Source organism: Aquarana catesbeiana, linkage group LG01, assembly GCF_042186555.1.
Source record: "Aquarana catesbeiana isolate 2022-GZ linkage group LG01, ASM4218655v1, whole genome shotgun sequence".
NCBI lineage: Eukaryota > Metazoa > Chordata > Amphibia > Anura > Ranidae > Aquarana > Aquarana catesbeiana.
Genome location: NC_133324.1, coordinates 974,435,765 through 974,455,036, shown reverse-complemented (window position 1 = coordinate 974,455,036; position 19,272 = coordinate 974,435,765).

The window sequence follows — 19,272 nt, the reverse complement described above, 5'->3', positions numbered from 1 at the left end:
GTGTTAGTGGGGTAGGCAGTGTAGTGTAGTGGGGTGGGCAGTGTAGTGTTAGTGGGGTGGGCAGTGTAGTGTTAGTGGGGTGGGCAGTGTAGTGGAGTTTAGTGGACAGTGTAGTGGAGTTTAGTGCGTAGTGTAGTGGGATGGGCAGTGTAGTGTAGTGGAGTTTAGTGGGCAGTGTTGTGGAGTGGAGTTTAGTCAAAAGTGTAGTGAAATTTAGTGGGTAGTGTAGTGGGATGGGCAGTGTAGTTAAGTGGAGTGTAGTGGAGTTTAGTGGGCAGTGTAGTGGAGTTTAGTGGGCAGTGTAGTGGAGTTTAGTGGGCAGTGCAGTGGAGTTTAGTGGGCAGTGCAGTGGAGTTTAGTGGGCAGTGTAGTGTAGTGGAGTTTAGTGGGCAGTGTAGTGTAGTGGATTTTAGTGGGCAGTGTAGTGTGGTGTAGTGAAGTTTAGTGGGCAGTGTAGTGGGGTGGGGTGGGCTGTTAAGTGTAGTGGAGTTTAGTGGACAGTGTAGTGTGGTGTAGTGGAGTTTAGTGGACAGTGTAGTGTGGTGGGGTGGGCTATTTAGTGTAGTGGAGTTTAGTGGGCAGTGTAGTGTGGTGGGGTGCGCAGTGTAGTGGAGTTTAGTGGGCAGTGTAGTGTAGTTTAGTGGACAGTGTAGTGGGTGGGCAGTGTAGTGGGGTGGACAGTGTAGTGGAGTTTAGTGGGCAGTGTAGTGTAGTGGAGTTTAGTGGACAGTGTAGTGTAGTGTAGTTTAGTGGACAGTGTAGTGGGGTGGCCAGTGTAGTGGAGTTTAGTGGGCAGTGTAGTGTAGTGGAGTGGAGTTTAGTGGACAGTGTAGTGTAGTGTAGTGGAGTTTAGTGGACAGTGTAGTGTAGTGGAGTGGAGTGTAGTGTAGTGTAGTTTAGTGGACAGTGTAGTGTAGTTTAGTGGACAGTCTAGTGGGGTGTGCAGTGTAGTGGAGTTTAGTGGACAGTGTAGTGGGGTGGGCAGTGTAATGGAGTGGGCAGTGTAGTGGAGTGTACTGTAAAGTGTAGTGGGGTGGGCAGTGTAGTGGAGTGGGCTGTGTAGTGGAGTTTAGTGGACAGTGTAGTGAAGTGGTCAGGATAGGAATCAGGTTGGTCAGTGTAGTGGTCGGCAAAGGAATCAGGTTAGTCAGTACTATTGTAGGAAAGGAAGCGACTCAGGGAGTGCTAAAAGTCCGCAGCTTAGGGGGGGTGCAAGTTACTTGCCTTGCCCCGGGCTCTGACAACCCACACTACTCCACTGTACTAAGTAACTATAGATCTGTTAGTTTAACTTCTATAGTTGTGAAGATACTGGAGTTTAATAAAAGACCACATAGACAAATTCTTGCTGGAAAAAAATATTTTAAGTAACAAATAGCATGGATTCCTGAAAGAGAGACGTTGTCAGACAAACCTGATTTCTTTTTATGAAGAAAAAAGTAAAACCTTGGACAGGGGGGTGGCTGTGGACATGGTATATTTGGACAGAGAGGTGCTGTGGACGTGGTATACTTGGACAGAGGGGTGGCTGTGGACGTGGTATACTTGGACAGAGGGGTGGCTGTGGACGTGGTATACTTGGACAGAGGGGTGGCTGTGGACGTGGTATACTTGGACAGAGGGGTGGCGGTGGACATGGTATACTTGGACAGAGGGGTGGCTGTGGACGTGGTATACTTGGACAGAGGGGTGGCTGTGGACGTGGTATACTTGGACAGAGGGGTGGCTGTGGACGTGGTATACTTGGACAGAGGGGTGGCGGTGGACATTGTATACTTGGACAGAGGGGTGGCTGTGGACGTGGTATACTTGGACAGAGGGGTGGCTGTGGACGTGGTATACTTGGACAGAGGGGTGGCGGTGGACATTGTATACTTGGATTTTGCAAAAGCGTTCGACACAGTTCCGCACACACGGCTCATGTGTAAGGTAAAGTCTACAGGCTTGGAAATATCAGTTTGTAAATTGATAGAAAACTGATTAAAAGACAGAATTCAGAGAGTAGTGGTTAATGATTCTTACTCTGAATGGTCTAAGGTTATCAGTGGTGTACCCCAAGGTTCAGTGATGGGACCCTTACTCTTTAATATCTTTATAAATGATATTGGGTCTGGGATCGAATGTAACATTTCTGTCTTTGCAGATGTCACCAAGCTATGCAGTGGAATAACGTCCTTACAGGATGTCTCCAATTTACAAGCCAACCTCAATGCTCTGTCTAATTGGGCGTCTATGTGGTAGATGAGGTTAATTGTTGATAAATGTAAAGTTCTGCACTTGGGTAAGAATATGCATCATACATACTAGGGAGAGTACAACTGGGGGAATCCGTAGTGGAGAAGGATCTGGGGGTTTTGGTAGATCATAAGCTCAATAATAACATGCAATGCCAAGCTGCGGTTTCCAAAGCGAGCAAAGTCCTTTCTTGTATTAGGAGAGTTATGGACTCCAGAGAGAGAGATATCATCTGTACAAATCATTAGTAAGACCTCATCTGGAATATGCAGGTCAGTTTTGGGCACCAGTTCTCAAAAAGGATATCAGGGAACTGGAGAAAGTGCAGAGAAGGGCAACCAAACTGATAAGAGGGATGGAGGAGCTCAACTATCAGGAGAGATTAGAGGAACTGAAATTATTCTCTCTTGAGAAGAGGAGAATAAGGGGAGATATGATCAACATGTACAAATATATAAGGGCTCCATATAGTGAACTTGGTGTTGCATTATTTACTTTACGGTCATCACAGAGGACAAGGGGGTACTCTTTACGCCTAGAGGAAAAGAGATTTCATCTCCAAATACGGAAAGGTTTCTTCACAGTAAGAGTTGTGAAAATGTGGAATAGACTCCCTCCAGAGGTGGTTTTGGCCAGCTCAGTAGATTGCTTTCAGAAAGGCCTGGATTCTTTCCTAAGTGCACACAATATAACTAGGTAATGACATTTATAGGTAAAGCTGATCCATGGATTGCCTCTCGGGGGATCAGGAAGTATTTTTACCCCTGCTGAAGCAAATTGGATCATACTTTGCTGGGGTTTTTTTTGCCTTCCTCTGGATAAACTGTGGGTATAGGATTGTGTACAGTATATGGGATTGTATGATATTTTTTATTTTTTATGGTTGAACTGGATGGACTTGTGTCTTTTTTCAACCTGACTAACTATGTAACTATGCAGCTCATATGGGCTTAATTTTGAATTAAAATACAATTGAAATAAAAATAATTGTAAAAAAGACTAGTTAAGGAGGCACAGGTTATTTAGAAACCATTTACTGTTTATTTGGTGTTAAAGAGGGAAGAATGTTTATAAAACACACTTTTCTTTACTAAACCACAGTAGTGTTGCTAGACCTGGGCACCTATGCCTCTACTTAGGGCCCCTGTATCCTTGAGCAGAGTGATGCTGCATGATCTGTAGGTTTCCCCCACCCCCACACACACACAGTAAAAAAAAATATATTTATGGAGTTCTGGGGTCTGTGTGTATATATATATATATATATATATATATATATATATATATATATATATATATATATATACACAGACCCCAGAACTCAGTGCACAGAATTTACCAATAGAGTCTCCAAGAGATAAAAAAAAGCCCAGGAAATTCAACTTTCAGGTATTCACTAAACACAAAACTATATTAAATATCCATTCTGTATCAGTTCTGGGTGGAAAATCTTTAATATCAGGGTTCTTCTATAGTGAGACTGAAGCTAAAGCGGAACACTGAATAGTTCTTCAGTGTTCCGCTTTATGACCAATGTGGTTGGCCACGACAAGACGAGAACCTGGGATGAGGAGAAGCATTTACAAAGTAGTACAATGAAGGTCTAAGCCATGGGCATCCGCGGGTAGGGGCAAGGGGGGGGAAGTGACCCCCCCCCCGGAATCGGAAGGGTCTGCCGTGGCTGCATCTGTAGCTGTGCTGGCTCTCTGGGTTTGTGAGAGTCGGCTTCACAGCTGCTGCAAATCAGTGTCACCGAGCTTACAGAGCTCTTTACTGCCACCTCTGGCTGCTTCCTGTATGTGCGCCCCTCGTGTTTGCTCTGCTGCCTTTTGTATTTTCACAGGGACATGTGGAAACAGGACCCGGGAGAAGGAAGACCACCGTGACCTTACAAGTGTGGGCTGTGAGGAGGAGGGAGGAGGCTGTATGTGTACGGAGGGGGGGGCAAAGCTGTGTGTGTGTGCTTACAGATGTGTGTGTGTGTGGGGGTCTGACATATATACAGATAAGGGGGGCAGCTGAGTGCATACAGGTATAATCAGTGAAGGGGGGGGGGGGGTGCCAGATATAGGAAAGATCATATCATCTGTCCTGTCCTGTATACAGCTATATACACCCATCTTCCTTCCTGTATTCCTCCATCATCACTGACTGCACATATACATCATCTGTCCTGTATATATAGCTGTATACAGGACAGATGATGTATATCTGCAGTCAGTGATGATGGAGGTAGCTGTATATACCCACCTTCCTTCCTGTATATAGAGACCTTCCTCCATCATCACTGACTGCAGATATACATCATATGTCCTGTATACAGCTATATACACCCACCCCCCATCCTGTATATACTAACACCATCCACCCCCTATATATACACATACTGTAACCCTCGGTACTGTACAGGCCACATTTGATTGGCACATGCCTGCGCTTTATGTGATAATGACTAAGCCTCTACCCTTCATGACATTGTCAAAAAGGGGCGGAGCATGGGTGACCTAAAATGATGCCCCCCCCTGAAAAAAGTTCTGCGGACGCTTATGGTCTAAGCTCCAGAGAAGGGGTTGGACTGACTGATGATGAAAAGCTGGCCGATCCTTGTTGAGGGTCTTCTGTGTCTAGGTCAGTCCCTGCAGACTGGCCAGGAGGAGTTCCGTTGACAGATCCAGCGCAGAGACAGGTCACACGGCACAAACTTTATATTTTTAGCAAACGTCACACAACTTTCATTGCTGATGCTGTAAATAAAACAACAAAAAATGGAGTGTCAAATCTTCCGAGACCATACAACAATGTTCACACTATAACAAAAATTGTGATCTTTATTTTAGCAATTAGGGATGAGCCGAACACCCCCCCGGTTCGGTTCGCACCAGAACTTGCAAACAGACCAAAACTTTGCACGAACGTTAGGACCCCATTGACGTCTATGGGACTCGAACGTTCAAAATCAAAAGTGCTCATTTTAAAGGCTTATATGCATGGTATTGTCCTAAAAAGTGTTTGGGGACCCGGGTCCTGCCCCAGGGGACATGGATCAATGCAAAAAAAGTTTTAAAAACGGCTGTTTTTTCAGTGATTTTAATAATGCCTAAAGTGAAACAATAAAAGTGTAATATTCCTTTAAATTTTGTACCTGGGGGGTGTCTATAGTATGCCTGTAAAGGGGCGCATGTTTCCCATGTTTAGAACAGTCTGACAGCAAAATGACATTTCAAAGGAAAAAAGTAATTTAAAAGTACTCGCGGCTATTAATGAACGTGACAGTGTAAATGTGACTGGCAGTGGAGGGGTTAACCATTGGTGGCGCTGTAGGGGTTAAGTGTGTCCTAGGGAGTGATTCTAACTGTGGGGGGGGGGGGCTGTGTGTGACATGACACTGATCACCGCTCTCGATTACAGGGATCTGTGATCAGTGTCAGTGTCATTAGGCAGAACGGGGAAATGCTTGTTTACATCAGCATTTCCCCGTTCTTCCTCTCCGTGAGACGATCGCGGGTATCCCTGCGGACATCGAGAGATCGCGGCGGGCGCGCGTGCCGCCGGCCACGTGCGTGCGCCTACAAACTGCTTCTTAAAGGGCAATGTACAGGTACATTAATCTGCCTGCACGTACCCTTCTGCCGACGTGTATCGGAAAACATTTTTATTTTTATGTTTTTCAAATGACATTTCACGTTTTAAATTTTTTTTTATTGCATTTTAGTGTAAATATGAGATGTGAGGTCTTTTTGACCCCCCAAATCTCATATTTAAGAGGACCTGTCATGCTTTTTTGTCTATTACAAGGGATGTTTACATTCCTTGTAATAGGAATAAAAGTGGCACAATTTATTTTTTTTAAAAGAACAGTGTACAAATAAAAAATAAAAGGTAAAATAAATAAGAAAAAAAAATGTAAACGTGCCCCGTCCCGACGAGCTCGCGTGCAGAAGCGAACGCATACGTGAGTAGCGCCCGCATATGAAAACAGCGTTCAAACCACACATGTGAGGTATCGCCGTGATCGGTAGAGCGAGAGCTATAATTCTAGCCCTAGACCTTCTCTGTAACGCAAAACATACAACCTGTAGATTTTTTTAAACGTCACCTATGGAGATTTTTAAGGGTAAAAGTCTGTCACCATTCCACAAGCGGGCGCAACTTTGAAGCGTGTCATGTTGGGTATCAATTTACTCGGCGTAACATTATCTTTCACAATATAAAAAAAAATTGGGCTAACTTTACTGTTGTCTTATTTTTTAATTCAAAAAAGTATATTTTCTCCCAAAAAAGTGTACTTGTAAGACTGATGCGTAAATATGGTGTGACAGAAAGTAACAACCGCCATTTTATTCTCTAGGGTGTTAGAAAAAAATAAAATAAGGTTTGGGGTTGTAAGTAATTTTCTAGCAAAAAAAAACTGATTTTAACTTGTAAACACCAAATCTCAGAAAGAGGCTCTGTCCTAAAAGAGGAGCTCCACCTAAAAAAAAATATTAAAAGCCAGCAGCTACAAATACTGCAGCTGCTGACTTTTAATAAATGGACACTTACCTGTCCCAGGGTCCAGCGAGGCCGGAGCCAAAGCCAATCAATCGCTTGGCTCTCAGCTACTGCCGCCGCCATCCTTGGTGAGGAAATCAGGAAAAGAAGCGTTGCAGCTTCACTTCCTGGTTCCCTACTGTACATGCGCGAGTCGCGCTGCGCAATCTGGTTGGTCCCTACTGTCTCTGGGACCCGTGTGTTCTCCCCTCACTTCCGGGTCTCACTGGCTTTGCTAATCAAACCAGTGTTGTTAATCAAACCAGTGATGAGGGAGCGGGGGGCGGTGCCGAGACCCGCTGTATGTGTCAGTGGACGTAGCAGAGGGACTTGAGTGCTCCCATGGGAAGCAGCTTCCCATTGGGGTATTGGCCAGAGAGGAGGGGCCAAAAGCGCAGGCGGGGTACCTGAAAGGGGAGGTTCCTGGCTGCTCGGTGTGATTTTATTACACAGAGTAGGTAAGTATAGACATGTTTGTACCTTTACAATCCCTTTAATGGGTTTGAAGGAGTTTATTTTGGAAGCTACTGTATTTTTGTGTGAACCTCCGCTTTAAATGGTTAAATGGGATTTGACTCATTTTTTTTCTTTAGAAATGTCAGTTTGCTGCAGCATGTTCTATACATGCTACAGATGTGCCACTTTACAGGCAGACTAAGGGGACCCCCCAGGCACAATATTTAAAGGAATTATTAAATTTTATTTTTGCACTTTAAGCATAATTAAAACCATTTCTCCTGCAAAAAAAGACTGCATTAAAAAAATACATACATACATACATGATACATGTCCCCCAGGGATGTACCCTGACCCCCACAGCCCTTTTATGGCCAATTACTTGCATATAAGCCTTCAAAATGGACATTTTTGATTTTTCCTGTTCAGCTCCCATAGACTTCAATGAGGTTCACTGTTCGGACATTTCCCTTGTTCCGGAGTTCTGCTGCGAACCAAACAGGGGGGTTGTACGGCCCATCCCTAGTTGAGAGTCTTCTGCAGCCTTTGGTGAGAACTTTACCTACTTATCTACACAACACCAACACATCATTCAAAGGCTGGAGACTTATGCCGCGTACACACGATTGTACTTTCCGGAAAACTCGGTCTGGCGTACCGGAGTCCGTCGGACAATCCGATCGTGTGTGGGCTCCAGCGGACTTTTTTTTCTCAAAAGTTTGATGGACTTATATTTGAAACATGTTTCAAATCTATCTGACGGACTCGAGTCCGGTCGAAAAGTCCGCTCGTCTGTATGCTAGTCCGACGGACAAAAACCGACGCCAGGGCAGCTATTGGCTACTGGCTATGAACTTCCTTGTTTTAGTCCGGTTGTACGTCATCACGTACGAATCCGTCGGACTTTGGTTGATCGTGTGTAGGCAAGTCCGTTCATTCAGAAAGTGCTTCGTAAAGTCCGTCGAAAAGTCCGCCGGGCAAAGTCTGCTGTAAAGTCCGGTCGTGTGTACGCGGCATAAGATGTGGTACATCAATAGTAAGTGACTCACCTATGAGGTCGCATCTGTAAATTCCTGAATGCCTCATAGCCTGGTCTTGTGACTGTTTGATATGCAATATCATCTAGACAGCTATAGTGAATACTTAAAGTAATTGTAAAGTCTAAAAAAAATGCATTCTTTGCATTAAGTTAAAAAATGTTTAGGCGTCAGCATCCCCCCTCATCCCCCCCCCCCCTTTTTACTTACCTGAGTCCACATTTGATCCAGCGCCGTGCACGTCTGCAGATCTTTTCTCCCCTTACTTCCGGGTCTCGCTGGCTTTGCTAGGGCACCAGGAGCCATTGGCTCAGTGTTGTCAATCAAACCAGTGAGGGAGCGGGGGGCAGTGCCAAGACCCGCTGTCTGTGTCAGTGGACGCAGCAGAGGGACTCAAGTGCTCCCATGGGAAGCAGCTTCCCATTGGGGTACTGGCCAGAGAGGAGAGGCCAAAAGCACAGGCGGGGTACCCGAAAGGGGAGGTTCCTGGCTGCTCGGTGCGATTTTATTACACAGAGTACATAAGTATAGACATGTTTGTACCTTTACAATCCCTTTAATGTGTTTGAAGGAGTTTATTTTGGAAGCTACTGTATTTTTTTAATGCACATTTATTTACTATATGAGGATTACTGTTTCCAAAGATGTGGCCCTTCCACAGGCACAAAATTTCCCCCACACATGCCAAATTATACATGGATTGGTAGGAGGAATGTCATGTCTTTGAAGATACTAATCCCTCTAGAAACCAAATCAAGGTTTTTCCTGATACATAGATAATCTCATTTTCGTTGTTCATAAAGACTCACCTATAAAAGACTTTGGGACATACCTCAACAACCATCAATGTAACCTGAAATTAACGTGTAAAGAACAAACCACTCTTATCAACTCATATCTGGAGTGACTGCTATGGGTATAGGTACACCCTTAGATTCCCCCCATCATTAGATATGACCTATGACATACTTACATACTGTACATACCTGTGACTGGTGTTCCCATTGACTTTGTCTAATCTGACCCAGAACTCAGCAGATATTGCATTTATGACGGCCTGAAAAAAAAAAAAAAAAAGTCATTTTCCTAAAGTGACCCTGTGCCCGGACTATGGACAATCAATTATCTATACATTTCTAACAAGCTGGAAAGGAGCTTTCATGTGCTTGGCCATATTCTGGAGCAGTGAATTTCGTTCTTGTCTAGGCTGCCTAAAATGCAGCATAAAAAATCCTTTACATTAGTTAAGAAAAAAATGACATCTGAATGTGAGAGGGAGGGGGGAGAAGGCGGGCGATACATTTGTAATTGGGGTGAAGGTCTGCTTTAATGAGGGTCTGGAGGCTCAGTCTTCTATGATATGATGCTCTCTGCACTCCCCATTCTTGATGATCTGTATACTTTGTTTCTTTTCTGATTTTTTTAGCAACAGTTGTTTGGTTGTATTGTTACTTTGTATTTTTGCATACTTGTTTTCCACAATGCTACAGTATGACCAAGTTGACGGCAGTGGCAAAACAAAGAGAATAAATATCTCTCAAGAGGACAAAAGACCCCCAGGCACTGTCTGAAAAAGCAAGCCAGGATTTTATTAAACAAATAAATAAAGCACCAAAGCACGGCAGTGGCAACTAGAGATTATATAAAACACAATATAAATGCTATGCAGAACCACTGCCAAACATGACCCATACAAGCGTCACAATCATCCTGAAATGGCATGCAATGCACCAATTGTGGCATGCTGGGCGGGTTTGAGGATTAAAAGAGGTGATGAGAAGGTGACATATGGCCCCCTTGCCACCTGTCAAACACCCTATGAGAAGTGATCCACTTGCTTTTCCGAGGGGCATCAATGATGGCCACATGATCGAAAAAAGCCCTAAGGCTGACTGTACCTCCAGTGGTATAGAGTGTTTGGGCCACAGGAGTGGTTGCCCTGGACGCAACATTCCTAAGGGGTGCCAGGGAGCTGTCATAGCCAACAATCAATCATAGGCAGTGTAGGCATTCCCCCCAACAGCAGCCCCCTGACTGCGGGGTGGGAAATGCCTCCACCACCTATAATTCGCTGTCAGCTTTGAAAACTTTCAAGCAGGATAACTTGGGCAGGTTCTAACTCTTGTCTAGACACTTCTGAGCTCATCCCTACACAAGAGGGCACCCTGGGTGCTGGCAAACCACACTACACCACTGAGTACATCACACTTATAAAGGGGTCCCAAAATACAAAAGTGCAATGGAGGCACCTGCTCACCAAGGTTACAATCATGGTCCTCTTTCTTTGCAACAGCTTGGGATGTTTTTGCATTTTTCCACCAGACTAATTTCCTCTCCTACTGCCCACCATGGTGTCAGAGTGATTCAGCAATCAGCATCAATTCTGGGTGACCTTGCGATCCTTTAGAAGAGTTTATTGGTAATATGTCCTGATCAGGCCACTTCTGTGTTTGTATTTATTACATTTTTTTTAAAGTGGTTGTATCTGCACTATACAGCATGCTCTGTTTCTTCTTTTTATTGCTTGGCCTTTGGATATATAGTATACACAGTATCCCACAAAAGTGATTACATCCCTCACATTTTTGTAAATATTTTATTCTATCTATGGATATCCTGGATAACTACCCCCTTTGCCTTACAGACGCACTGCTATACGGCAGATGCGTCCTACGGATCCGGTAAGGGTACCCATCTTTTCTTCTTGAAGATTTGAGTGTCTTTGTTACCTGTGGCCGCCTTCCTATTGGAGTGTCCATAGTCTCCCCAAGATATATGATACCCCCCTCGCTTTGGAGAAGACTTCTACTTATCTCACCATTTATGGACTTTTGATTGTGTCACATTTTTTAGAGACATTAGAGACATTATTTTGTCCATTCACAGTACGTCACTGTACACTTATACTTTTGATGTTTGTCACTATATGTCACTTATTCAGAGGTACATACTATTTTATTTTTCTGCATGTAGGTTTAGCGCTGCACTTTATTTTCTTACACTCCTCCATGATGAGATCACAGAGTTGGTGTATGTTAGAGACCTTGCGCTCCTCCTTTGAGGATGCCCCACAGATGCTCAATAGGGTTTAGGTCTGGAAACATGCTTGGCCAGTCCATCACCTTTACCCTCAGCTTCTTTAGCAAGGCAGTGGTCATCTTGGAGGTGTGTTTGGGGTCATTATCATTTTAAAATACTGCCCTGCAGCCCAGTCTCTGAAGGAAAGGGATTATGCTCTGCTTCAGTATGTCACAGTACATGTTAGCCAGTAATCCATGTCCTTAGTCTGCTTGTCTTCAGCAAACTGTTTGCGGTCTTTCTTGTACATCATCTTTAGAAGAGGCTTCCTTCTGGGATGACAGTGATGCAGACCAATTTGATGCAGTGTGCTGCATATGGTCTGAGCACTGACAGGCTGACCCCCCACCCCTTCAACCTCTGCAGCAATGCTGGCAGCACTCATACGTCTATTTCCCAAAGGCAACCTCTGGATATGATGCTGAGCACGTGACCTCAACTTCTTTGGTTGACCATGGTGAGGCCTGTTCTAAGTGGAACCTGTCCTGTTAAACTGCTGTATGGTCTTGGCCACCGTGCTGCAGCTCAGTTTCAGGGTCTTGCCAATCTTCTTATAGCCTAGGCCATCTTTATGTAGAGCAACAATTTTTTTTTTCAGTTACTCAGAGAGTTCTTTGCCATGAGATGCCATGTTGAACTTCCACTGACCATTATTAGAGAGTGAGAGCGATAACACCAAATTTAACACACCTGCTCCCCATTCACACCTGAGACCTTGTAACAATAATGAGCCACATGACACCGGGGAGGGAAAATGGCTAATTGGGCCAATTTTGAACATTTTCACTTAGGTGTATATTCACTTTTGTTGCCAGTGGCTTAGACATTAATGGCTTTGTGTTGAGTTATTTTGGAGGGGACAGCAAATTTTTTACAAGCTGTACACTCACTACTTTACATTGTAGCAAAGTGTCATTTTAGGGTTGCAATACATTTAAAAATTATAGGCATGTCTACTGTACAGTATATGGGATCCAGCGGCAGGGGTTACTGTGTATCTGCACTTGTGAAACTGGGGTCAGGCTGAGTATGAATACAATAAGGTTTATTAATGCACACAACACCAATTCAATGCCAACAAACCATAAGCAAAGCAAAAGTGAAAAATAAGTTTGACAGGGAAGCAAAACCAAACCAACAACCTAACTATAATACGCTATGTACAAATGGAGGAGAGCTGATATACCCGGGCATGAGCAGGATTGGGAAAAAGGGGAGCAGAGAGAGGGTAACAGAATACAGGGTACTAGATATATGGTACAGGAGAAAGCAGAAATTGGCAGGCAAGTACTGTATATAGTTACATAGTTAGTCAGGTTGAAAAAAGACACAAGTCCATCCAGTTCAACCTTATAGGTAGCAGGCAAAGCACTGAAGCAAAATGGAATAACAGAAGAGGGACTAAAAACCCTCCCAGTAGCCAGCATGAGGTGAAGACTAATTGTAAGAAAATGCTGGAAGCTGGGAGACACCCACTGTTGGATACTGGAATTATAACCTTCAGGTCTGAGAATCACAGTGCCACTAGCAGGTGAATCTTTTCTTAACACCTGTGTTTGACCATCCTCATTATATGGTGGTTTGATTGGATTAGTAGTTTACAAAATAAAGATAACTCTGTTTAGGATGCTTTTTCAGCTCTCATGAAGGTGATAGGAACACAGCATTTCTATCAGGATTAACCTGTGTTTTCTGTACTTGTTCTTAGACTTAGCCTGCAATATACAACATTTTGCTTGTATGGTTTAGATGGGTTCTGATAAATATCATAAGTTACATAACATTAAAGACCGAGGTTTGCTGAATATGTATAACGCATAAACATACCTATTGGTTTTAGATCAAGATATCTGTCCTGCTATGATCCTCACATTATAGAAGGATATCTGCATGGAGGACGATCCATGGACCTGGTCACACCAATGCCTAGTATGTGATGAAGAATCATTTATGTCAGGAAGAAAAGCCTGAACAGAATGTATAGGGTCTCAGCAGGTCGGAACATGTGAGTGCCATCTCTTCTAGTCAAAACATCTGGTTCGATTTCTCTATGATTCCCATTTACAGTATTACATACCTGCAGGGATTTTGCATGTCGGTCAACATGGGCCAGCTGGGAGTTCTTGGAGTGGCAATCACCTGAGCTGTTGGAGTGATCCATCTTCTCAGAAGAAAAGTAATAGCAGGCAGAATCCAGGTAAATCCAGCCTTCCGGGCACAGCTGACCTGGAAGAACACCAGAGGAGGAGAGGAGTTTATAAAGAGGTCACCCAGGTAGACAGAGGCAGCCTGGCTGAAGACACAGCACAGAAGCACATTGGGAAAAGAGGAATTGCTGGAAGATTTTCCCATATAGGTAAAGCTGGCCCTTCACATGACCTTCTCAGATGACACCATCTCTCCAGACGATATTCTGCAAGACCTGAAGGTGAGCCAAATGTCATATGTGTTAGTGATATTACTACCACTATTATACATGACAGCTGAGTCGTCAACAAAACAATGCTGCAGGGGTTACCCCATAATTCATACAAGGCTATTTGGGTATGTTATAAATTTTAAAAGGGGGCCCCACAAAAGAAACAGCCTAAGCCCCCCCCCCCCAATTCTTTACCAGACTATGGGTCTGATATGGATTTTAAGTGGAAGCCCCATGCAAAAATCAAGAAAAAAAAAAGCAGAGGTTTCCCTCAAAAACACAAAGCAGACCCGTATCTAAGCCTGCAGCCTCACAGGCCATGAAAGTGTGGGAGAGCGTGCAGCCCACCCCTTTTGAACCATACAGGCCACATGCCCTCAACGTGGGGGCGTTGTACCTTGCCAGGCAGGACCCAAACTGCCAAAGCGCTTTGTCCCCATGTTGATGAGGACCAGGACCTCTTCCCCGCAACCCTGGGCTAGAGGTTGTGGGGGTTTGCGGGAGGGGGATTTATCGGAATCTGAAAACCCCCTTTAAAAATAAGGGGGCCCCCAGATACACACCCCCACTTTGAATGAGTAAGTTCCTCTATTCCCTACCAACAATATAAACAATAAAAAAACAAAACACAAATATAGCTTTTAACTTTAAATAAAAACAATGCCATGATGCACATTAACTATTTAATCACTTCACCAAATGACAGGTCTGACAGATGACAGCTAATATATGCAAAGGGGAGGATCTCTGGAGTGACGTTATTGACCAAATATGGACATATGTTCAATGACGCTACCTGGGAGACCTGCCCCTTTGAATACATCAGCTGTTTTCCGTAGATAAATGGATTTCCTGGGCTGCTTTGTCAGAGCTGTAATTTTCTCAACTATCTATACACTCTATTTTTTGTTCATGTCAATGTTGCTGTAGTAGGTTGTATACATCATACAGATCAAGCAATTCACATGCAGGGTCAGGGTACCCCCCCGACATGTTACTTAACCACTTACAGACCGCCCGCCGCCATTATACAGCAGCTGTTTGAAGAGGAATACCATTGTTATGGCAGCAGATAGCTGCCATAACCCTAGTATCCTCTTCTTCAGCAGGCGTTGCACTTTCAGATGAAAGTGGTCTCAGCTGCGGATTCACCGTGATCACTTTTATTGGGGGCAGGAGAGGGACACCCCCCTTCCACCGTGCTCCGGTCCTCCCTGCCACCTGCCGGAGCTGCCGGTAGCGTCGGAGACGATCAGGTTCTGTCACGTCCACAGCCACAAGCTCTGACAGCTTGTTCAGCTGGTAAGCCTTCAATTTATTTGGTGGTGGATTCACAGTGTCCTTTTTGATTACAGAAGACTTCTCACTGGGTGTCCTCAACATTCATTCCCCTTCAGGAAGCACCTTGGAAGTGACTATTCACTTACCATCATTGGTTTATCCTGTGGACTTATGCCCTGTACACACGGTCAGATTTTCCGACGGAAAATGTGTGTTAGGACCTTGTTGTCGGAAATTCCGACCGTGTGTGGGCTCCATCACACATTTTCCATCGGAATTTCCGACACACAAAGTTTGAGAGCAGGCTATAAAATTTTCCGACAACAAAATCCATTGTCGGAAATTCCGATCGCGTGTACACAAATCTGACGCACAAAGTGCCACGCATGCTTAGAATAAATAAAGAGATGAAAGCTATTGGCTACTGCCCCGTTTATAGTCCCAACGTATGTGTTTTACGTCACCGCATTCAGAACGATCGGATTTTCCGACAACTTTGTGTGACCGTGTGTATGCAAGACAAGTTTGAGCCAACATCCGTTGGAAAAAATCCATGGATTTTGTTGTCGGAATGTCCGATCGTGTGTACAGGGCATTATTATTTGGCAATTTTCATAATTTGTTTTTTATTTGTATTTTCATATTCATTATTATCTATAATTTTTTTTTTAGTATAGTATTGGTTCACTCACCAATTTTTCATTCGCAGCATTTACGTTATTCATTTCATGTTGGTAGCCTCTCATTTTTTCTATTAAGTAGGTCACGTCATCGGATTGGAATCAACTTTGTTTGCTCTTTTGGTTACTTTCTTGGTTTATTTTTTGGAGAACATTTTTTGTTCAATTTATTTTACCCTATTTATTCACCTATTACTTTTAGTGCAGCTTCTTTTTGCTTTTTATCTGTATGGTGTGTATTTCACTTTGAGTTGCAGCTTTTGTGGTTTTTTTTTTTTGTCCTACCAGCACAGTTTTTCTTTGAACATTTATACAACATAGTCTTTCCGCTCAATACGTTTCTTGGACATGGTCCTCTGTCTTCATCAGGCGCTAACAGACTTTTGCCGCTATCTTATAACAAAAGATGTGTGCCCTCCTTCCAGGGAATTCCATCAAAGACTAAATTACTCATACCTTGATTCTAGAAATATACCCCTAATCAAGATATACTATTTACCTTCTAGTTTGCAGCCATAACATTTAATGAATACCAATTGGATGGGTTTAATGAATTCCATGGTTCACCATCATGACCCGGGTACTCGTTAGGTCATGTGCGCATCATCACTATTAGAGGACGTTTGGTAAACATTCTATTAGCATTGATGAAGAGCTTGGCGAGGAGGGGTCCAATAAAGAATTCAAACAACCCCCTTAACACTTCCCTAATGTCAGTGATCCATGGTAGGAAATCCCACCTTCTATCACAGGTTCATAAGTAGCGAGTAGTTGTGAGCTCTTGGATGAGGAACACAGTCATCTGTCATTATGTAAGAAGTTTAATCCTGATGTTTAATCCTAATCCTGGGTGCCTTCAACCCATGGAGAGATGTCTGTGCCCCATGGACGCCCTTAATAGCTTTCAATCACATTCCTGGTCTGCAGGGGAGTGACAGGGTGAAGATATAAGGGTGGAGCTACATTTACCCAATTACAATCTCTTACAGTGACTGGCTGTGTGCAGAGTCAATGCAGCAGAAACACTGATCTCATGAGACTGATGTACAGATTTATCTATAGACACCGATCACCTCTATAGGAATGATGGGGCTTTGGGGGTTAAATAAGCAACACAATTACCAAAAGAGTAACAACGAAAAATATAATATGTTGTCTGCAGACCATAGAATATAAATATGTGTACATTACCATAACCTGAAATACATTCATCTTTCCTGGTGGATGAGTTACCTATACAAAAAAGAAATATATAGCATTGTATAGGAGACACTATACAGGGTATATTCATTTTATCTTTGTGCATATATTAATAATAATAATAATAATAATAATAATAACATTACTCCCTTCCAATATCTGTCTCCTGTTCTCTCCTGCCACATGCTGAAAAATGTTTTGTACTTTCACATAATACAGATATTCTTCCCCCCACTCTATATTTTCACTAGGAAGGAGTAGAATTGCCCCCTGAGTTCAGTTTATTCATTGTTTGGTGAACTGTAAAGAAGTTTCGATGCCGACTCTAAACCCCATTGAAATCCATGAGAGACAAATCTGTCAACTAAAAAATGATAATTTTCTGGGCTAACAGGCAAGGGGGTGGGGTGGGGGTGGTGGGAGTTGAAAATAATTGCAAGGGGATGGGAGTTGCCCTGGTGCAAAATGTACCAATGAGGCCTCCTTAGAACATGCTGCCAACAATTTAGGTGGCAAAAAGTTGAATTTGCATCCAAAGTTTAGCCTTTAATAGTACCATTCGGCCAGGAGCAGTGAATTAAAAAAAAAAATGTTTAAAGTTAAAGAAAAATGTTCAATTCCTTTAAATAACATGTCTGTGGGCTGGAGGGAGGGGGTGTCCTAATCCTGCTTGTAAAGGGGCACATCTCTGTGATGTACAGATTTGGTGGACATTTAGGGGTTCTGTGTGTGTTACTTTTGCTGTAGCACATTCTGCAGCAAGAATAATAAAAAAACAAAACAAAACATAATGTATACCAAACCCTACAGGTACCCCACAAGAAAACAAAAAGTGTGAGGTCCTTCATTGGTCCTTGCGGGGGGGGGGTAGGATATCATGCTCCTCAAGCAACATGGGTTCCAGACTCCACCACACATCTCCATTCAATGGAGTGCCAGGGTCCTCTATGGGCACATTACAATCCTCCTTCACCAAGACTTCCATCCTTTGTCTCTTCACCTCGGGGGCTTTACTCTCTGAGACCAGGCCGGGTAGCTAAGCTTAAGGACTCTGAGCCGGGGCCCCAAACAGTTCCTATCCAACTCAGCATAAATCACTGCACACATCTCCCCAGGCCCCAGCCCTTGGGGGAAGAGAGCTCACCAGGCCCCTATACAAACATTTATATCCTCCCCCATATGCTCCACTGGCCATGAACCCCCTAGTGGTTGCCAGAGGGGACATAAATGCTCAACAACTCAAGATTGCTACCGCCCATAAGACCAGGGGTCTCAAAACTTTTACACACAGGGCCAGTTTACTGTCCTTCAAACTTTAGGAGGAGGGGGGCAAACTGTACCCATTGGAAGTATGCCCCAGCATCATCAGGAGTAAACAAATGCCCTATGTTTAATATCAGTGAGAGGAACTGTGCCCCACTGTTGGTGTCATTGGGTGGGAAGAATCATGCCTCATCGTTGGTGTCACTGGGAGGAACTGTGCCCCATTATTGGTGTCATTGGGATAAAGTGTGCCACTTCTTTGGTGTCAGAGGATGAAATATTGCCCCAAGGACCAGTTAAAAGCAATAAAAGGGATGCGTTTGGCCCCTGTCCACAGTTTGGGGACCACTGCCCAAGACTATTGTCCTAAGTACCAGTGACAGCCAGTGGCAGCAGCAGGGTACAGCTGCAACTCTGAACCTTGAGAAGAGCCCAGTGAAAAAAGTACAATTTGGCTTGGACAAACTACTATCCAGGATATCTAAGTTTACTAGAAACCTCTGATGACAGGGTGGCTACACCTTTGTAGAGATTAATACATTTTTGGAACCTTGGACTGTGATCATCTTCTGTATAAATATATATATACCGTATATACTCGAGTATAAGTCGAGGCCCTAATTTACCACAAAAAAATGGAAAAAACTTATTGACCTGAATGTAAGTCGAGGGTTTGAAATGCACAGCTACTGTAAGTGGAAAAGAGGATCAACAATGCCCATTTGCAGCCTCACTGTGCCCATTTGCAGCCATAGGTCCCCTGAACTTCAAACTCGGTAGTTAAGGGTTCCTAGATGCCCCCCTAGCTGCAGCCAAAATTTGGGGTCTCTGAACCCAAAGTGTCCCAAAATGACATTGCTGCAGATGGACACAGTTGACTGACTTTGGGGCCCCGTATCTTGGGGCTACATAGTGTTAGGAACCCCAAATTTGGTGTGCAAACCCAGTGCAACTAGCACCATAACATATCTAAAGCTGGGATTTCTAGCACCAAGTGGCCCTGAGATACAGGGCCCCAAAAATCGGTTCAGAAAATGTCAAGCACTTTTCTGCAGCAGAGAATGACATTTTCCGAACCGATTTTGGGGCCTTG